At 35.1% G+C, this 23,402-nt stretch overlaps 1 long non-coding RNA gene across 3 annotated transcripts; it reads left to right on the forward strand.

Moving 5' to 3' along the window:
- Positions 1–18: 18 nt before the first annotated feature.
- LOC307176106 lies at positions 19–17,661 on the forward strand. Of its 3 annotated transcripts, none has more exons than XR_013824602.1 (4): positions 19–246; positions 2,960–3,075; positions 7,260–7,375; positions 17,511–17,661. It is a non-coding gene; the product is annotated as an uncharacterized lncRNA (long non-coding RNA). The 3 variants fall into 3 exon arrangements; XR_013824603.1 differs by having other exon boundaries at positions 19–177; XR_013824604.1 differs by lacking the exon at positions 17,511–17,661 and adding an exon at positions 12,624–12,771 and having other exon boundaries at positions 19–177.
- The last annotated feature ends 5,741 nt before the right edge of the window (positions 17,662–23,402 follow it).

Here is a 23,402-nt window from a genome sequence, read left to right on the forward strand (position 1 = left end):
GTGTTTCTATATACAGGCAATGAACAATGAGAAATTGAAATACAAAGAAAAATACCATTTACAATAGCAACAAATATGGATTACCTAGAAGAATCCATGGGAGGATTAAGAAGAAAAGAAACCAAGGAAAGTGTTTTTCAAGTAGGAGGAAATGGTCGGCAGTATCAAATCCTGATGGTGAGCCAAGCACAGTGAGAATTCACTGTGTCCACTGAACTTGGATTAATGTGAACTTTGATGCCTTTAGTAAGTTCTGTTTTGTTGGAATCATATAAGTGGAGGTCAGACTGGAATGGAATAAGGAATGAGAAATAAACGTTTTTCAGGAAGTTAGTTGTGAGGAGCAATAAGAGTAGCTGGAGAAGGATATGGGAGTCGTGTGTGTGTGTGTGTGTGTTTTAAGATGGTAGCATATTAAAATGTTGAATAAATATTCTGTTAGAGGGAGAGAGAAAAGAGGGAAGTAAATAGGTAGAGTATCAATTCCTCCAAAGCGAGCTAAAGAAAAGCCAAAGAATAGTTTGATGGATGTCCCACATAGAACATATAGGAGGATTTCTATTTGCAAGAGGATAGTTCTCTCTCTGAACAGTTCCTGACACATTGTCATATTTCAACAAATATTTGTGGATAAATGGATGAAAATGCTGAAAAATATTTTAGCCACATACTCCAATTACCCATCCATCAAAACGTTACGTAAAATTTCCTTATTCCACTTGACTTCTTATATCAAATTTTGATCGCCTTTCCAATGTGCAATTATACTATAAATATTTTTTCATTCAAACATGTATCTCATTAATAAACTAGCTCAAAAATTTGGAGGATGATATCAGGTCTATATTTTGCATTTATTAGTAATCTTGACTACTTACTTGCTGGAAGGATAGAACATAGGATTTGGATCCAAAATAGTACGTTTTTTAAAAGACAGCGGATTTACATTTATAGTATGAAGTGTTCCATGTCACTTCCCATTAATTTGGATATTTGGCCCTATTCCAGTGTTGATGAAGAAGGTGAAACAAGAATGATAAATTGCAGGGTTCGCTAGGGCTTTTTTGGCTGTCATCAAAGCTATAAAGTTGCTTGGACTTCCATTTGCAATAATTATTTATATCATTTCAACAACTTAGCCATTGTGCTCACAGCTTTAGGGAAATGACTAAGTCAAGGTTCACCTCAAAGAATAAACAAATAAGGGATTAAACTTAGGCACAAAAATAATTTGCTAAGTGCTTTCACCAGAGTTACAAAGTACTCCGAAAGGACAGAAACCAGGGAGGCTAGGTTACATGGAGATGTGTTTAAGTTGTGCCTTAAAAATGACTTAACGCTTAGTCCCTGCTTGTCCAGTATTTTAGATTAGAATATTTGGCCTTAGATATGAAAAATTTGTATTTGCAAGAAAACAGTTATCTTCTTAAATAGAAAAAGTATTGATTTTATTTTAAACATGAAGTAACCTTGAATACCTGGGCAAATCACTTCACTTCTCAGATCTTCTCAAACTCAGCATCTAAAAGAAAAGTGCGCAATATTTGACACACAGTCAATAACAATGCTGAACACCTTCAGTGACATTATCCTTGTTATTCATATTATCATAACCATGACAAAGAAATTTACAAAATTAAACAGAAATGTCAAGTATTGAGTTGGATAGTGCAGTCATAAAGGGGAACTAATGAAAATATGGTCTTGAAGTGTTTGCCTCCATTTGTAATTTCCAAGGGCTGGGTATTTCTCTCCAGTGTCCAAACACAAGGACTTTTAACTTTAAAGAAAATTCAGTTTATTGGAAAGAGTAGTTCCAACTCTGTGAGGTCATCAGCTGGTAACTTGGATTCACTTTGCACAATGATTTTGATACCTGTCATTTGTTTGTTCTGTCAGTTTTCAATTGATGTTGCTGTGAAAGACTTTTAGATATGAATTGGAGAATGTTAGTTTGAATATGATATGATTCATTCATTGCACATAAGTCTTATTTTCAAAAGCCCACAGTGATTTTTTTCTTCTCCTTAGACTCTATTCAGGTAGAGGCAACTGCTACTAGCCACAAATATAGGAGCCCCAGTGGTAATAAAAAGGCCTTTATGATGAGCTGTGCACACTAGGCTGGGCAAATATTGAGATTCCTTCTTACCATGAAAACTTTGAGAATACTGCCTTAAGCAAACAGGGTACAGTCCTCTTTAAACTTTTATTTTTGACACAGGACCTTCTAAACTAGGCTAATTTAGATTTTTTGGTTTATAAATCTTGTCTGACTTTTCTAACTAAACACAAGCTCAGTGTGTGCCATTAGAGGCATGTATCTTTTTTCTTTTAAAATTTACATAAGTATTACCAAAATAAGTTGAGAAACTGTGCTCTTCTCCATGCCTTACCTTGACTTAAAAATGAATATACTCTGTAATTCTTAGGAAAATAGAATTTGCACTTGGAACTTGAAATCTAAGGAATGTAGAAAAATATTAACTTATCCACCTGAGAAAAAAATACTTGTAATGAAAAACACCTGAATTTGTTAGAGGCTTGTTGTTTACAGTAAAAACTGCTTCAGATCTGAAATGATAATTGTTCTTCATAAATCGTAATAGAAAAAGATAGTGGTATCAACTTTCTTGAAGACTTCAAACACTTTTTCATGAAAGCTTGTTCTCAGCCTTGATCCAAGCCAGAAGAAAATAAAGTAATTGTATGTGAGATGAGAAATGAGCATTATGAATATGTTTAAGTAATTATCAAATATATTTGAATAGTCAAATTATTTCTGTATAATAGATTTCTTCCCCTAAGTGAATTAGACTCATAAACTGTACAAAACCTCAAATATTTAATAATTAAAAATCATTTTGTTGATGTTTCCCACCCACCCCCCAAAAAACAGATGAGTAGACAATTTTGTCTTCAACATTAAACTGATACCTAGTTCTTTCCCTTCCCCAAGATAAACAGAGACACCATGCTGTTGTCTATCAAAGACCATTGGGATGGATGACCACTTACAGAAAAAGATGTCAAAACCTTGAGAGAATCATGCTGTCTTCTGTGTCATAAAGACAAGTAAGCAAGTTTAAAAAAATCTTCCTTAAAAGCATAAGAATTAAAAAATATATTTAATATATATCTCTCCATAAGCAAGAAGCCTTACTATAGAATTAAAAATCTGTTTAAATGGCTCATAGCAGGCTCATTCTCCCTTGACTGACTGGAGTAAGGAGAAGTGGCAGGTTCTCGGGCCAGTAAGCTGGCTGCCTGAAGTAGTCTTTCAGAGAGTAATTGGGAACAAATAAGTTCCATACCTTTCCTTAATATCAGTTTTGCCTATGTCTGGAAAATGTGACTCTATAATACATGATTTATAAACAAGACAACAAATCATGTATTTTAGACATAAGTGAAATTTAGGGATGATGAATTCTAATGTTCCTGTTATACAAATGAGGATACTAAGATGCCAAACTAGTTAGTAGCTTATAGTGGTTACACCAGCATGTAATAGAAGAGATCAGAGTTCAAACACTTATTGTTCTTTTTTCCCATGACTTATTCTTTTTGCTAATCTATAAGGATTGACAGGTCAGAAGAGCATCTGATAAGTAGGATTCCTTCACCCCAGTCATATTAGAACTTCTCACCACTCCTCACTAAAATTTCCAAGAAGGAATAGAATCTACAATGTGGAAGATCAGAGTTTCATGAGATATAATGCCAGAATCTAGGAAGAACTGACATTAGTTAAAAATATGTGGAACTAAACTAAGAAATTAAAAACTTCAGTTGCCCTTTATGGTATACTTCAGATAATTATGAAAAAAATGATATTTCATGCATGCTCATATCTTTGTTTTCCTAATAATGGATTCTAGCTAATTAGAAAACAAGTAGCCAGCCCTTTTAGTTCTCAAGTATAGAATGTAAAACAAGGATAGTACTTCTTCCCAAACCCTTTTTCTGCCTTTTCCACATCTTAACACGCCATTTTCCTACATCTTTAAAGAGACTGCCAATAAAATAAAATAAAATAAAATATAAAATAGAGGACAAAGGTCATGGTCACTGTATTCTGTTAGAAGTTCTCTCTACAAGTAAAAATCACTTTAGAAAATTAAAGAGCCTTGGTAGTGGTATCTGGTGGGTACTATAGTTTTTCCTGTTCCAAATGAAATGGACTTAGAAAGAAATGTTTACCCATGAGAATTGACTTGCACTAAGTGAATTTACCCAAAACTGGAAATTAGGCCATGAACTGTGTTTTTCAGTCTGACATTTAGCTGTTGTATCTACAATAAAATGAGTGGACAGAGGGTGAATCAACTGCAATCAGATTACAAATCTTAGCCCTTTCAGATTTTGCCTCTTTTGAGCATAAGCAAAGAAAAAGCAATGTAATATCTATAAATAACTTCTGTAAAACAAGAGACAGAAAACAGGATCCAGAAGTACACAATCCAAAAAGAAATGTCAAAAAAATTTTTTTGATCCTTTATAGAAGCAAAAGCTACACACTGTAGAAATATAAGCACAGGGCAGGACAGGAATAAAGACACAGATGTAGAGAATGGACTTGAGGACATGGGGAGGGGGAAGGGTAAGCTGGGATGAAGTGAGAGAGTGGCATGGACATACATACACTACCAAATGTAAAATAGATAGCTAGTGGGAAGCAGCCACATAGCACAGGGAGATCAGCTTGGTGCTTTGTGACCACTTAGAAGGGTGGGATAGGGAGAGAGGAAGGGAGATGCAAGAGGGAGGAGATACGGGGATATATATATATATGTATAGCTGATTCACTTTGTTATAAAGCAGAAACACACCATTGTAAAGCAATCATACTCTAATAAAGATGTTAAAAAGAAAGATATATAAGCACAAAGTAATAGAAACAAGACAGGATAGATTGCAAAAGGATATGGAATACATAAAGACAGATGGGACAGAAACCAACAAAATTGACTTCCACACTGGAAAATATAAACATCATAATTGATGGTGCAGATAATTGAATGTGTATTATAGGGAACAAATTTTACTTCATTCAGATTTTAAAGAAAAATGGGGTTATATTTGGCAATCATGGTATTATGCTATGAATAACATCTCAGTAAATACACAAAAAGAAAACTTGTGCTAGTCAGTATTTTCAAAAACAATATTGTAAAACTAAAAATTAATAACAAAGTTAAGCATTAGACAAACCATATGGAAAATAAATCCAATCACCGGGAGGTGGGGGTGGGGGACAAAATGCATGCATCTTAACTTTCAAGAAAAAAATCAAAATTGTAATTACAGAATACCTAGAAACTGATTATAATTAGAGCTACGTGTCACTTAGGAAATTCAGCCAAAGTTTTATTTAGAGGGAAATTCATAGTCTTGAATGAATTTCATTACTAAATAACTTGAGATGTCAGACAAAGAACAATTAAATTAACATGGGAAAAATTCAAGGAATAAATCATAAAAATACATGCTATTGAAATGTCAATAGTCCTTCATTCTAATATCTTTCTAAACATTTCACAAAGATTATGCTTTTTTAAATAGCTGGAAACATTGTAATATTAGAAATGGCAATATCCCAGAAACTAGTCTCCAAATTGTCAAAAAATTCCTTGCCTTCCAGCTGAGAATTAACCACCATAGATGGCCTGTTTGAGGCTCTAATCTGTCATCAACAAGAGTTATATCTATCATGTTGACTTCTTACCTTTTGTTGCCATTTGTGATGTTCATAGAGTCCCCAGTTCACACTTCATTGTCATGAAGTTTCCTAAAAATCTAAAAGCTTTTGTCTGATGGTGGGATCACATTACTTGGCTAAAATAATTTCTTTTAGCTAACCAAAAAGGTAATTAGCTCTTCCAATAAAATATACAGTGTTTACTTTTTAAAGCTCTAGACCAGCAGTAGTTTTGCCCTGTCACAGGTCAGGGGATACTCCAAGGCATTATATAAATGTTCAATCCTTTCTTTTCAAATGCTTCAATTTTCCTAAGATAACTGGTGTTAAATGGTATTGGCCCATAATCTGTGCCTCAATTCAGTCATGATGGTTTTTAAAGTCATCCTTTAAAAAAAAAAAAAGAAAGAAAGAAAAAGAAAAGGTCAATTGTGGATTAATTTTCATCCACCAAAGGACAACATAAGTTTTCTTTAAGCAGTTGGGCTATACTGGTTCCCAATTGTCCTATAGTTTTTTTCCATGAAGTTTTGGAATGTGTTATGCAAATTAAAATTAATCCTCAAATGGGCACAATTAGTTACACATGTTTATGTCTAACATATGTTTTAAAAAATTGTCTAAGTTGGTGGAAAATTGTATATTTTACCAGATAAAAGCAATGCTGATATGTCTTAACTTATCTAGATATTATCCATATGGTTTGTAAATGGTATGCTCTGTCCAACACAAAAAGTAAACTGATTTCAAATTGTATAAGATTCTTTGATAAGTTCCCATTCTTTTTCTCTGGGACTCAAGAGATATAAGAAGAAGAAAATCATATAGAAATTTTTCAGTAATGGAAAATAAGGCTTTTATATCACATTCCCTTTTATTCATCAAGCCAATTGGAAAATTGAAACAAATAATCTGAAAACAATAGAGCTAAAGAAGTAGAGATTGCACAATGGGGTAAGATAACTTGAAAGTTGCACTGTAATCATTTTAATGGACATAATATTACTCTTTACCAGCCAAGACAATCTCTTATGCTTTTAAAAATATCATTTTACTGAGATCCTAATCAAACTTGTCTGAAAATATATTTGAATCTAAAATGCATTTATCTAAAGCAATATGGCAAAAAGCACTAGGAAAGGAAGTACAAACTGAAAAGGAAAGGAGAAATATTGTTATGATATTAATGGAAAAGTGTGGTAGACATTTGTATGATCATCTGTATAGGCCCCTTATTATTTTCATGATTTATCTTCTTCTCTCCATGATACTGCTACATATACCACAACCACTTTTCTTGTATGAAACTGCCACCCTAAGCACAGTTGTTTCATCAAGAGTTGACACCCCATGAAGGACGGGATAATCATAGCACTCCAACCCCTAGTATCATAACTGGTCTATAAGTGGGTGCAAGACTGCAAGACATAAATTGAGCTACATCCTTTACTAATCAGTCTGCTTCACATGATTAAATGTAGAAATCATCAGGCCTCTTTCAATATCATTCCTTCTCTCTCTCTCTCTCTCTCTCTCTCTCTCTCTGTCATTCACACAGAGAAGAGGCCATGTGAGGACACAGAGAGAAGACCACCATCTACGAGACAGGAAGAAAGGTCTCAGCAGAAATCAACTCTGATGCCACCTTGGACTCGGACTTCCAACCTCCAGACTGTAAGAAAAAGTTTTCTGTTGTTTATATACACACTACTAAATGTAAAATAGGTAACCAACAAGGACCTACTGTATAGCACAAGGAACTATGCTCAGTATCTTGTAATAATCCATAAGGGAAAAGAAACTGAAAAATTATATATATAATTATATATGTATATAAAAAACTGAATCACTTTGCTGTACACCTGAAACTAACACAACATTGTTACCAACTATACTTCAATTAAATAAATAAATTAATTAAATAAAGGTTAGATGAAAGACAAAAAAAACATTTCTGTTGTTTAAGCTACCCAGTCTGCAGTATTTTGTTACAGCAATCTGACCTGACTAATACAGCATCTTTTTCTTTAAAAAGTACCCCCAAATTGTATAAACTTAAAGTCCTACAAAATCTGGATCTGGTCTTAAGAGCCAAATTAAAGTGAAGGAGCAGGCAGGGTGGATGGTGGAAGACCGAGAAAATAATTTCAGTTCCTTTCTCCACCATCAAGTCTGACAGTTTTCCCCTCAGTAAATTATCAAAATAGATCTAAATTCTGTGGAGCTTCAGTCTTGGGCAGTAAAGATGTTAGAATATTAGCTGAAGGGTTTTTTTGTTTCTGTATAATATTATGCTTTAATCTTCAACAGAGAGGCTAGAGCTCAATAAATAATATAATAATCAAAATGGTGATATTAATAGTATTGTATGAGCTCATTGTTTGTGATTGCAGTTCTCATTTTGGTCTCACTATAAACAGAGCTGACATAGGCAGGAATACATATGATTAAACATCCTACCTGCAAACAGGAATATATTATGAAGTGTTAATGAGATCCATTAATAAGTTATGCCATGTGGCATAGATTTTTCTATTGGAATATGGAGAACATGCTCAGTTTCTTTTTTAACTTCAAAACAATTGATTTTGACAAACGTTGGGGAGGAAGGTAGAAGTTTTAAAGAAACTTGTTTCATGCCACAGAGAATCCAAGAGGAAAGGCAGTCATTCTGGATTTCTGGAGATGCATCTGCCTTTGTGGGTCACTAACTATGGTATTCAGTCTATTTGCAGAATCCACTTACTAAGAACTCCCTCATGACTTGGCGTTAGTTACCACATGTTAAGCTGTGAGGGGTTTTCCTTTTCTCCCTGAAGGAAGCAGCCCACCGGAGAAAGAAAGTTCCTGCTCGGGATATGGGAAGTTTTTAATCCAGAGAAAAAATTCCATTTCTTATCATGTTATACATCCTGACCAAATGCTAAAACCTCAAATGATTTCCCAGTACGTTGTGTGGTTTATAGCCAAATATGGGGCCTTAAGTGAATCCCAGTGGTCCTGGAATTAATCAAGAAACACTAAGTCCTCTCAATGTGTTATACACTACGGCACCAGGCACTCAATAAACAAAGTCAACAACAGTCTGTGCTCTTTAGGATCTCACAGTATATGAGGGAACACCAAGACAGAAACAAATGTTATTATCCATTAGTTCAGTAACACTGACTTGGACATTCCAAAGGTAACAGAGAGAAGAGAATATAGCAAATAACGGGAAGGATTTGGACAAGTTGTTCTAAAGGTTATAGAAGTTTGCCATATGGAAACTCTGGAAAATCAGGAAAAAGTCCCCAAAGAGAGGAATCAACACCTGCCAAGATCTGGGAGAGAGAAGGGCAGTGTTTTTCAATCACTGAGAAAAGATTTAGGAAGAAACAATTATATCTGACATTATATGGAAACACAAGAGCATGAAGAGGAAGAGGCAAGAATATGCAATGGCGAAAAGACAGTCTCTTTGTTAAGTGGTGTTGGGAAGTTTGGGAAGCTACCTGTAAAACAATGAGATTAGAACACTTCCTCACACCATATACAAAAATAAACTTAAAATGGATTAAAGACCTCAATGTAAGACCTGAAACCAGAAAACGCCTAGAAGAGAACATAGGCAGAACACTCTTTGACATAAATCATAGCAATATATTTTTTGGATCTGTCTCCTAAGGCAAAAGAAACAAAAGCAAAAATAAACAAACGGGACCTAGTTAAACTTAAAAGCCTTTGCACAGCAAAAAAAATCCATCAACAGATTGAAAAGAAGACCTACAGAACAAGAGAAAATATTTGCAAATTATGTGACCAACAGGGGGTTAATATCCAAAATGTATAAACAGCTTACACAACTCAATATCAAAAAAAGAAAAAATCCAATCCAAAAAATGGACAGAAGACCTGAATATTTTTCCAGAGAAGATCCACAGATGGCCAATAGGCACATGAAAAGATGATCAACATTGCTAATTATTAGCAAAAGTCAAATCAAAACGACAATGAAATATCACCTCGTGCCTGTCAGGATGGCTGTCAAAAATTCTACAAATAACCAATGTTGGCAAGGATGTGGAGAAAAAGGAACACTTAAAACTGTTGGTGGGAATGCAGTTGGTACAGCCACTATGAAAGGCTGCATGGAGTTTCCTCAAAAAACTGAAAGTATAACTTCCATATGATTCAGCAATCCATTCCTTGGTATATATCTGGAAAAATGAAAACAGTAACTTGAAATGATACAAGCACCCCAATGTTCAGAGTAGCGCTATTTACAATAGCAAGATATGGAAGCAACCTAAGTGTCCATCAAGAGATGAATGAATAAAGAAGATGTGGCGTGTTATATACACACACAATGGAATATTACTTATCCATAAAAAAGAATGAAATTCTGCCATTTGCAACAACATGGATGGACCTAGAGAATATTATACTTAGTGAAATAAGTCAGACAGATAAAGACAAATATCGTGCGATATCACTTATATGTGGAATCTAAACCATAATATAAATGAATGTATATGCAAGACAGACTCGCAGTTATAGAAAACAAACTAGTGGTTACCAGTGGGGAGAGGGAAGTGGGGAGGAGCAAGATAGGGGTGGGGATTAAGAGGTACAAACGACTGTGTATAAAATAGAGAAGCAACAAGGATATATTGTATAGCACAGGGAAATATAGCCGTTATTTGTGATAACTTTTAATGAAGTATAATCTGTAAAAATATACTGAATCACTATGCTATACACCTGAAACTAACATAATATTGTAAAATAACTATACTTCCAAGAATAAAAAGAAGGCTAAGAGGAATACAACACAATCCCTCTGGTCATATTTTTTTTTTTAATATCTTAATTGGGGTATAATTGCTTTACAATGGTGTGTTAGTTTCTGCTTTATAACAAAGTGAATCAGTCATACATAAACATATGTTCCCATATGTCTTCCCTCTTGCGTCTCCCTCCCTCCCACCCTCCCTATCCCACCCCTCCAGGCTGTCACAAAGCACCGAGCCAATATTCCTGTGCCATGCGGCTGCTTCCCACTAGCTATCTACCTTACTACGTTTGTTAGTGTGTATATGCCCGTGACTCTCTCTTGCCCTGTCACAGCTCACCCTCCCCCCTCCCCATAACCTCAAGTCCGTTCTCTAGGAGGTCTGCGTCTTTATTCCTGCCTTACCCCTAGGTTCTTCATGACAATTTTTTTTCCTTAAATTCCATATATATGTGTTAGCATACGGTATTTGTCTTTTTCTTTCTGACTTACTTCACTCTGTATGACAGACTCTAGGTCTATCCACCTCATTACAAATAGCTCAATTTTGTTTCTTTTTATGGCTGAGTAATATTCCATTGTATATATGGGCCACATCTTCTTTATCCATTCATCCGATGATGGGCACCCAGGTTGCTTCCATCTCCGGGCTATTGTAAATAGAGCTGCAATGAACATTTTGGTACATGACTCTTTTTGAATTTTGGTTTTCTCAGGGTATATGCCCAGTAGTGGGATTGCTGGGTCATATGGTAGTTCTATTTGTAGTTTCTTAAGGAACTCTGGTCATATTTTGATGCTCACTCAGTTAATGTGTGCCTTCCGATCTGCTGTAAAGTGATAACTGCATTTCAATACATCAGATAATTTAGAACATTTTGGTCAAATACATGAAGGAAAAATGTTTTATATTTTTTAGTAGAACTTATTCTACGATATAAGAGAATATTAACAAGTAGCACATTTTTCTCTGTCACATATCGAAATCCTCTTTCTCTACCAGAAAAATCTTATTCCAAATCAGAATGACCGATATCTGATTTTTTCTCTATAGTTGATAAACCAGGGCAGGCTCGTGGGGCTCAGTTTTTTGAGCGAATGTAATTTTGTTTCCAATAACAATGTAGTTACTTCTCTTGGAAAAGCGAAGTTTTCATGCCAGACATAGCGATGTAGAGATTAAGGTGATATTGCACATGTCACACCAGACCCCAGTGAGAATACATTTTGGAAAGGAAAAAAATAAAGGTAACAGTCAACTTAGGTATGCCAAATCGCCAGGGGCTCTGAAACCACAGCAAAAACCTCTAGTGCTTTCTCTTCCTGATTTCATAAACAATTTTTAAGACAAGGTAGATTGTGAATGTTGTCAGCAGTCATAGAGTTTTTTTACTTAATACATCATTTTGTAAGACACCATGTCATACAGGGTGGGTATTTGTACTTTAGGATTTCCGTGAGAGTTGTACAGAAAAGCTTACACTTGTGTCAAAACAGGTAAAAGTGTGTGATATGATTCCTTCAGTTTTTTAAGTGTGTAAAAGTAATTCTACAGAGTCCAGGATATGGTATGTTACTTAATAATTTTGTCTGGTTAAAAAAGAAAGAGGTGGTTCCATTCATTCATCAATGCTTGTCTTGCAAAGCAACTTGCTTCCTACTACTATTTCATTCTATTCACATGATATTTACATTTCATGATATTGAAGTTAATGTATTTACCACTCTTCACTGTTTTATGGACATGATTGCTGGGAACATCATAAAACTGAACTCTATTTTGTCTTCCCTGAAGAAGACTTGAGAAGTAGCTTAAAGCTGAACTAGTGAAACCGGAAGCCAACCACCACCACCAGGGTGAGCTCTGCTTTCTCTTGATATTGTCTGATAGATGGCCAGTCCACTAGTAGGAGCTGTGCTGTCCACAATTTGAACTGAGCCGCTGTCAGCAGTCAAATGGTAAATGACAGCAAATTCAAGTATTTTGACATGTCGTGTGAAAGGCAGGAAAATGCACGTTGTGAAAGGCAGGAATTGACATCTGTTGAGCCAAAACGTTGGCCATTATAGAGAACTTAGACCTGCAGTGAGTAAGTCGTGGGCGCTTAGGGATGGCGCAGAAATTTTCATACTACTTCTATGCCCTAGGGAGAGAGAGCCGGCAGCTGCCAGGAGGAAATTTTGACTACAACTCTGTCAACCAGGAAAATTTTAATCACTGGCCATGGAAATTGGGCCAAGTTACAGGTTTTCCACTTTCCAGTTATACAAGAATAAAATGGATGATACTAAGTTGGAAAGCATTTTGGAGTAATCAGAATACAGATGTACAAATATGATACAGTCTTAACATAGGTAAGCTGATAATTATGTTCAATATTTTCCCAAGTGTAGTCCATATACTCACACATTTATCATTAATTCTTTAATTTCCTTCATGAGTCCACTGAGAATTTATAGGTATATGTATATGTGTGTATATATATATATACTCATATATAAACAAATGCATATTATATGAAATTATTTTATAAGCTATGGCAAGCTTCTAAAAATCTGTTCGGTGTACTTGTATAATTCTATCAAGAGAAAACACTATTATTATATTTTGGGTACAGTTTTACTGATTTTATGCAGCTTCTATCTTTTCTTTTCCAAGTTGTTCTCAGGATTATACCACTCAAAATCTGTCTGAACTTTACTACCCATAGTGAATTCAGTTTTATAACTAATGAGTCATGTGGTTCAAACTCCACATTTTTTAAAGAATCCTAGCATGTTTCTGACTATACAGTAAAATAAAGCTCCCCTTACTGTTCCAAACACCCATTTAGGAATCAGATAATCAGCTTCTCCTTTCTCTATATGTTATCGTGCTCCACGCAATATTTCACTTTCTCCCCAGATAATTCATATAATATTCCTTCTGAGCGCACGTTATATCAGATGTAATGATATAGTCGCTTGTATGAGGAACATCAAGGATGATTGCTTTAATAAAAACTATAGTCAAGGCAAGTCTAGAATGGATCTTTTGTAGCAGGAGGGAAAGAGTCTCAGATTGGACAGTTTCTTCTCTACCCACCAACTTGCTATCATCTCATTTCTTTTTCATTTAACATTCTAAACACCTCCTTTATTATTCAAAACGTTCTCATCCCTTTACCCACAAAAGAAGAGAAAAATTCTTGTCTTTTAGTTTCAAATTCATTCTTAAGAGGATGTGATCATAAATTTTAAAATTTATGGTAATGGCCATCTTCTGTAAAATAGCTTTGTATCTTTATAGTTGGGCATCTCTCTTGCCATTTAAAATTCTTATAACTCAATTCAAGTAAATTGCAGGGAGTTCATATGTATAAATTTACTTCATTACACATTTTAAGAGGAGAAAGTAAAAATAATTGCAGAAAGACTGTGCTGTTCATTGGTTTTATAGGATCGTTAATCCTTTTTCAGAATGGCCACCTCCCTCACATTTCAGTGTGGGTTTTGTATTCTGCAGGAGTGGGGAGAAGATTGCATTTAGCATTCCATGAACTTTAGACAATTAAAAAGTTGCAGTATTTGTTCCCAGTTGTTTTTCTGTTTCTTTCAATTTATCACAAAAAAGAATTTCAGTCTTTTCAGTCTTATGAAAAGGTGTCTGCCAGATATGTTTGTTTAATATAGAGCTAGCAATCTGTAAAAAGTGTAGATTATCTAACAGTTTGCAAAGAATAAACTTGGCAAACTAAAATTCACTGTGAATCTTTTTTTAGAAGTATTAACCAAAAACTGTAGCTTCAACCAATAAGTAAGTAGTTTCTTCTGTATTTTTTGTACTCATGGTTCCCATGGGTTTGTCTATCCACCCCACAATCTTGCTGCCTTTTCTCAGCAATAGCTTGTGATCTTGTTTTTCTTCCGGAGCGCAGGAACAAGGGTAGCTCCCCTCCGATGGGCCTGTTCACAGAGACACATAGAGACAGTCTAGAGCAAGTGTACAGGGTCACCTAGCAAGTTTAGGACAAAGTGCTCTAGGGGGTCAGAGCCTCTGTGTGTCAGGCAGTAGCTAAGAGTACCATCTGCTTTGCTCTGTAGACACAAGACCAAAGCAGGGTCAGTAAGTGAGGTTTCGAGGAACGCTTTGAATATTAGATACCCAAAGTTAGAAGACAAACTAGATTGTGTATTTTTTAAATCAAAGTTTCAGCATTTGCATCCACACTTTCTATCACTAAGATAAGCATAGAAAAGAATATGCATGCCAGAGTGTCTGCCTAAGGTCAAATCACAGTTCTGCCCCTAACCCTAACCCTTCATTTGACTTAAGCTTGTAGGTTACTTAACCTTGCATGACTTAGTTTTGTCATCTATAAAATGGAAATAATAAAAGCACCTACTTTGTAAGACTGTTGTAAAGATTAAATGGTTTATATTAATACATGCCAAGCCCTCTGTCAGTGCCTGACATGTTATATGCTCAAATGTTAGCTATCGTTATCCAACAAACAACGATTATGCCATTTATTCTATAGTATGTGGAATTATAATTTCATGACTTCCTTGAGGGCCAAACTTTGTACACAGGAAGCAAAGGTAACCGTGGCCATCAGCTCTACTTTCATTGGGATGGCAGGTCCTCATCATGGCATTCCATAGAAATGATTTCCAATCAATCACACACAATGGCACGTCATTTTGCATCAATCAGTAAGGACAATTCTCAATCTAATAAGAAGCTCAAGGGTGAAGTCAATTACAGTTGCTTGATATTCTCTGATTGCATATTCTTTAATATTTTATGTATCTAAGTTGTATTGTCACAATTGTGTACCGCATACAAAAAACTGTAAGTAATTAGCATCAAAGTTGTTGGACCCTAGAAGAACGATACATAAACAATATTTAGCAACACTAAAAATATATGGTTTTGTGCATATAAATTTACAATTTAAAGTAAGTCAAGATGGACTAGATGAATAAGAATAAAATAAACCACATTGGAGAAATAGCTGAAATAATAATCATGGCATCAAGAAAACAGTATATCAATTTTGGGGGAGGTTGTTGTTTTAATAGACTTTACTTTTTAGAGCAATTCTAAGTTTACAGAAAGATTGAGAAGAAAGTACAGAGAGTTCCCCTCACCCTCTCTCCCCACCCACTACACACGTGTCCACTATTGCATTAGTATGGTACTTTTGTCATCAATTTGTTATAATTGGTGAATTTATGTTATTTTTAACTAAAGTCCACAGTTTATATTAGGGTTCACTCTACATTTCTATGGGTATTGACAAATGCATAACTATCTATCATTCTATTTATCTATCTATCTATCTATCATTACAGTATCATACAGAATAATTTTATTCACCTTAAAAATCCCCTGAATTTCACCTATGTGTCCCTCCTTTTCTCCCCCATAACCCTTGGCAACCACTGATCTTTTTACTGTCTCCATAGATTTGCTTTTCCCAGAATATTATTTAGTTAAAAACATGTGTCTTGTAACATTTTCTGTCTGGCTTCTTTCACCTAGTAATACGTGCTTACGGTTCTTCCGTGTCTTTTCATGGCTCGATAGTTCATTTCTTTTTCACCGCTGAATAATATTCTAGTGTATGGATGTACCACAGTTTATTTATCCATCCACCTAATGAAGAACATCTTGGTTCCTTCCACACTGTGGAAGTTATGAATAAAATAGCTGCTTTAAACACCCAGTGCACAGGTTTCTGTGTGGACATAGATTTTCAGCACTGTTGGGTAAATACCTAAGAGTGCAATTGCTGAATTGTACGCTAAGACTATGTTTTGTAAGAGACTGACAAACTGTCTTGCAAAGTGGCTGTAACGTTTTGCATTCCCACCAACAATGAACAAAAGTAGTTTTTTTTTGCTCTGCATCCTCACCAGCATTTGGTATTGAGCTTTGGATTTTGACCATTCTAATAGATGTATAGTGGTATCTCGTTCTTTTAATTTACAATTCCCTAATGAAAAATGATGCTGAGCACATTTTTGTGTGTTTATTTGCTACGTGTATATCTTTCTGGTGAAGTATTTATTCAGATAAATTCCCCATTTTTTAAACATAAATTTTTTGTTTTCTTATTGTTGAGTTTTAAGAGAAGTTTGTATATTTGGGATACAAGACCTTTATCAGGTACGTGTTTTACAAATATTTTCTCCCAGTCTGTGGCTGCCTCTTCATTCTTTTAGCAGTGTCTTGCAAAACAGAAGTTTTAAATTTAATTCTTCACATTGGAGAAATAGCTGACGTGATAATCAGAGCATCAAAAAATCTTGATGTATCAGTTATTTTGAATGAGCTGATCCAGAGTTATTTCTGAGTTTGTACGAAGATGAAAGCATGAAGATTGAGTTGTCAATGACAATGGTTCAGGAAAATTATGGGAACATGATCAATAACTCTAGAAATAGCTTTAGGAGCACTAAACACAAGTGAGGGAATTTCAACAAGAGAAATTAAATTGCTCTTTGGGAAATATGTATCAACTTTCAAAAAAATTCAAAATGGGATATATATATATCTCAAAGCCAACCCAGGGTTTCAAAGGAAATTAAAGATTATACATGACTTGGGAGTGTAATCTACCCTCGAGAGCCAAATGGCAAATTGGTCACATCTTACACACCAAGTCCAATGAATTGGCGATAGCTGTGTGGAGGGCAATGTAGAGAAGGTTTGGTGGGAAAGAAACCTGTGATTGATTGAGCAGTGGAACTTCTGCTGTGGAATGCAAAGTGTTCAACACTCAACCCTCAACTTCATCCTGGAAAAGAACAGCTCCTATATAAGTCAAATTTTTAATTACAGAGTACACTAAGATAGAGATTTGATAGAAGGTACGGTACCATGAACTGAATGGTGATTCTTTTCTTCTTTACTCTATTTTCTGCATTTATAAGAGCATGAAAAGACAGGCTTAGTCAAGTTGATTAAGAAGGGCTGGTGACAGGTGTTTCAGAAGCTACAACTTACTATTAGGTAATGTTATAAGTATGACAATTGTCTTTTCTCAGGGTTCAAGTTCAAAATCTGAGACTTCGCCTACTTTGTGAAGATGCACTTGTCTAAACTGATTACAACATCATCCAAATATTGATCTGAAACCAAAGCAGTGGTCCTGGAGCTTAAGAGTACTCACAGCTTTCTTGCCAGATCAACAATAGAACGGCAAAACAGGTTAGTTGTGTTCCTCCCTTCATTTCAACTTGAACAAGTATCTAAATTTAGCAAATAAGCCGAAGATGGGAATCTCCAAGCTTGTCAAAATATCATGGCAATTAAATTACCTCTTCTGTGCCTCATTTTTAAAGGAATATATTTTTCAAAGCCTTGACAGTCAAAAACTATTTAGATTATTTACGACATTTCCAATGAGTTAGTAACATTTTTTATTGCATTTGGCATAATATAATTTGTCACTGTTTCTTTATTAAGCTTGTTTTATATTCACGGTTGTCCCACGACACTATATTTTCCTCTTTGTCAGCCTAGAACTTCATTATGAAGGATGAGGTTTTATCATTTCCCAGTGATGCAAATGTCTACAGTGAATAAGTGTCATTATGCAGGAACAGGAATTTATTTTTCCTCCATTAACCAGGCAGACTAATGACTCAACAAGTTTATAGCTTGCCACAAAATGTGATAGCTCGTTGTGAGTTGGGACAAATGAGACTGACATGGATGTAAAGATTAGAGAGTTGTACTTTTTTTGTGAGTGTGAATTTTCTAACTTTCCTAAACTGAGGTTCGGGTTCCCATTGAATTAATGAATATGGACCCCTCTTGACCTTTGCTCCTGAGAAAGGGTAGCTTAGGTTCTCTGCTGCCAGCAGTTGGAAAGATCACTTGTTTATTTCTCCAGATCCAGTTCAGCCTGAGGACATAGTCAACTGGGGACCATTCTCTCACACCTCTAAATCAAAACCTTATCAATACTTCAAGTCCTACAGAAGAAAACAAGCACATTCAGCTCTGGAGAGTGTCAGGGAAGGTCCCCATAGTGAACTACCCAAGTCTTATTTATAAATCCAGGGAATCCAAGAGATGTTTTGGCATAAAAAGTGCTCAGCCTAAACAGGCACTAACTCCTGAATGCAGAGAGTAAGACAACGTTTCAGGGTCAGCCAGAATCCACAGATGGTCAATCTCTCTCCACTACTAAAAAGTGCTTATAGCTTCAAATGAAAGGGAGCAATTAAGCAGCAAGCAGTTAGGAACCATGCACTCTAGCCTCTCTTATACCTTTACAGGAGTTAGGAATTGGTTATTCAATAACCTTACCTACACGAAGCTGAGAATTTAGATAATTTGTGAAAAGAAGGTAAGACCATTCTGAATGTCAGGATGTGGGGAAAGGTCACTACATGGTGTATTGACCTCGAAAGGCTATCCAAAAGAAGCGATAGGAAGAGAGACTTGGATTCTGGACCTAAAACTTTATTCTGAAGGTCCCAGACCAGAAGGACACACACAAAAGAGGATGCTTAATGGACATTTATGAAGCTCAAAGCAACCTTTCTCACTTCAGAACCATATCATGAACGGAAAAGACCAAAACCAAATTGACTGTTGTAGACATTAACCCAAATCAAAACGGTTTAAAAGTCCACTCACTTCGGTTAATTTTATGCTACATGAATTTCATCCCAATTGGAAATAGATGGTAGATAGATTAGATAGATAGATGATAGATAGATAGATAGATAGATAGATAGATAAAAGGAGGAAGGGGAGTACACTACACTTCTTGACAAAAATAGACATGTTTGATGAAAGAATACAAGAAAAATATTGTCAAAAAGGAAACATTGCAGACCTGAATCTTTGACTGAGCTATTTAAGTAACTAACAATATGCCTTTGAATACTTTAACTGGATTTCAAGTTCCTACAAAATGAAAATTTTGAACTATTTGATGAACAAGATTTCTTCTAGCAAAAAAAATAAATCCCATGTAATCAAGATTCCTTACGTTAAAACCTAATATCATACTCACATATCTGAAAAGGAGTTCCAATTGTTTGAAAACACAAAAACACTGTATATTCATTTATTTGAATCCAGATAGAAGTGAAAAATAAAAGAAGGAACAGAAAATGCCTATGTTCTGACATAAAGAAAATAAAGTCAATGTCAGTTGGCTTTAATTAAAATATTTTCCATAATATTTCCTGAAAAGGACCACAGAAGATACATAAAAAGTCAAAACCCATGGGAATTATTATGTACAAATATTTCTGTGGTTTACTTTATTTTTACTGGAGTAAAATTGCTTTACAATGTTGTGTTAGTTTCTGCTGTACAATCAAGTGAATCAGGTCTATGTATCCCTATATCCCCTCCCTTTTGGACCTCCCTCCCACCCCTGCATCCCACCCATCTAGGTCATCACAGAGCACCAAGCTGAGCTCCCTGTGCTATTGATTTAGAAGAATTTTACAAAATTTCAGCCTAAATTAATTTTAAATCAGCTTTATTTAGGTAAAATCTACATATAATAAAATTTTCATTTAAGTGTATACTTTGATGAATTTTGATAAATGTATCCCATTGTATACTCACCACCATAACCACAACATAGAATAGTTCCATACAGTACTCTATACATTTCCCTTGTGCCCCTTTCCACTTAGTCCCCTCACCAACTCCTGACAACTACTGAACTGTTTATTGTCTTAATAGTTTGGCCTATTCCAGAACGTTACATAAATGGAAACAAAAAAAATAGATGGGTTTGTGTATATGACTTCTTTCACATAGAATCATGCTTTAGAGATTAATTTATGTTGTTGACTGTATCAATAGCTTTTCCTTTTTATTTCTGAGTAATATTCCAATCCATGAATCTACTACTCTTTTTTAACCAGCTGATGGACATTTGGGTTGTTTCTTGTTTCTGGCTATCATGAGTAAAGCTGCTATGAACATCTGAACACAAGTCTTTATGTGCATATATATTTTCATTTCCTTTGCATGAATACTTATGAGTGGAATTGCTAGATCACTATGGTAATTGTATGCTTAACTTTGTCAGAAACTCTGAATATGCTTGTCCCAGTGGCCAGATGCCATTTTGCATCTTCATCAACATAGTTTAAAAGTTCCAGTTTCTCTTGATCATGGCCATTACTTTGTGTTGTCATGTTTTGTAGACTTTTTGGTTTTTGTTTGTTTGTTTTTTAAATTTCTATTGAAGTATAGTTGATTTACAAAGTTGTGTTAGTTTCAGGTGTTCAGCAAAGTGATTCAGATATACATATACTATATCCATATGTATATGTAGATTCTTTTCCCATATAGGTCATTACAGAGTATTGAGTAGAGTTCCCTGTACTATAGAGTAGGTCCTCATTAGTTATCTATTTTATATATAGTAATATGTATATGTCAATCCCACATGTCCCAATTTATCCCTCCCCTCCTGACCTCCCTGTTAACCATAAGATTGTTTTCTACATCTGTAACTCTATTTCTGTTTTGTAAATAAGTTCACTTGTACCATTTTTTTAGATTCCACATATAAGTGATACCATATGATATGTGTCCTTCTCTGTCTGACTTACTTCTCTCAGTATGATAATCCCTAGGTTCATCCCTGTTTCTGCAAATGGCATTATTTCATTCCTTTTTGTGGCTGAGTAATATTTCATTGTTTATATGTACCACATCTTCTCTATCCATTCCTCTGTCGATGGACATTTAGGTTGCTTCCATGTCCTGGCTATTGTAAACAGTGCTGCTGCGAAGATTGGGGTCCATGTATCTTTTTGAATTATGGTTTTCTTCAGGTATATGCCCAGGAGTGTTTGTTGTTGTGTGTGTGTGTGTGTGTGTGTGTGTGTGTGTCTGTTTTAAATTGTTGCTATTTTAATAGATGCACAAAGGTATCTCACTGTGGGTTTAATTTGCATTTCTGAAACTACTAATGTTGAGCATCTTTTCATGTACTTCTTTGGCATTCTTTTCTTTTCTAGAAAAGTGTGAGTTCAAATTTTTTCCCAATTTTTTTGTCGCCGTTAATCAAATTAATATCTTCTTATTATTGAGTCATAGTTTTCATTATATACTATGCAAAAATCAAAAATATATTTTGAAAATATTTTCTCCTTGTGCATTTCTTATCTTTTCATTTTCTTAATGGTATCTTTGAAGTGCAAAAGTCCTTAATTTTGATGAAATTGAATATACCAATTGTTTTCTTTTATAATTTTTGCTTAAATATCCTATTTAAGAAATCTTTGCCAAACCCAACATCATTAAGATCTTCTTCTACATTTACTTTTAGAAGTTTTATAGTTTCAGGTCTAAAATGTAGATCTATGCTACATTTTGAGCTAATTTTTGCATGTGAATTTAGGCAATAATTGAGTGTATTTTTTCCTTTGTGTGTGGGTATTCAAGTATTCTACACATTTGCTGAAAAGTTTATCCTTCCATATAGAATTATCTTTGCACAATTGTCAGGGGTACATGTTATCAATATGATTTATGACTATAGATATTGACTATAATTGCTTGACTGAAGTAGTATTTTTCAGATTTCTCCACTGTAAAGTTACTCTTCTCTCCTCCTTTTTAAACTGTCCTCTTTGAAAGGAAGTCATTATCTCCCCTCATTTAGGGTGGAATATCTATATAATTTATTTCGAATTCTTATACATGGGAGATTTGTCTCTCATCCTCCATTTATTAATTTATTCAATCATGTATTTATATCAGTATGGACTCATGGATATTTATATATACTTTTATTTATACTCCAATACTACTGTATCAACTTTGTTACTCAAATTATTTTACCTTTGGCCATTGGGGCAGGCGAGGTCCTTCAGTTGGCTCCCATGTCCCTTTGACATACCCGCATCTATATACGCTTATTTTTTAAGCACTTCCTTATTTCCAAGTACTACAAGATGCTTCAGACTCATCTTGTGTATTTTCTGCCCAGTCCTAGAATTAGCCATTTCTCCAAGAACCCTTGGTTCATTTTATTAGAGAATGGTATTTAAAACAAAGATCCAGGTGCTAGGTATACTTGTTGCTACTGAGATGCCTTTTTTTGTTTTTAAGTTTTATTGGGGTATAATTGATTTACAATGTTGTGTTAGTTTCCGGTGTAGAGCAAAGTGAATCTGTTATACAAATACATATATCCACTCTTTTTTAGATTCTTTTCCCATGTAGACCATTACAGGGTATTGAGTAGAATTCCCTGTGCTAGGGCAGATACATTGGTTAAACATCTGCCTGCCAATGCAGGGGACACGGGTTTGAGCCCTGGTCCAGGAAGATCCCACATGCTGCAGAGCAGCTAAGCCCATGTGCCACAACTACTGAGCCTGCACTCTAGAGCCCACGAGCCACAACTACTGAGCCCACGTGCCACAACTACTGAAGCGCTCACACCTAGAGCCTGTGCTCCACAACAAGAGAAGCCACCTCAATAAGAAGCCCGTGCCCCACAGTGAAGAGCAGCCCCCTTTCACTGTAACTAGAAAAAGCTTGGGTGCAGCAACAAAGACCCAAACAGCCAAAAATTTTTAAAAATAAATAAATTTCTTAAAAGAATCTCTTAAAAAAAAAAGAATTCCCTGTGCTATATAGTAGGTCCTTGTTAGTTATCTATTTTATATATAGTAGTGTGTATGGGTCAATCCGAACCTTCCAATTTATCCCTCCCTGCCCCTTACCCCCTGATAACCATAAGTTTATTTTCTACTGAAATACCTTTATTTAAGGTTTTCTCAGCTTATAGAGCAAAGAAATACATTTGTGTCTATTAAACCATGTATATACACGTATATAGATATTCTATATTTAAACACTGTATCTATTGTAAGTAAACATGAGTTCCTTCTGATGTCTCCAATTCTAATCCATTACCACATGATCATTCTAGCCTC

This window comes from Stenella coeruleoalba, assembly GCF_951394435.1.
Source record: "Stenella coeruleoalba genome assembly, chromosome: 17".
NCBI lineage: Eukaryota > Metazoa > Chordata > Mammalia > Artiodactyla > Delphinidae > Stenella > Stenella coeruleoalba.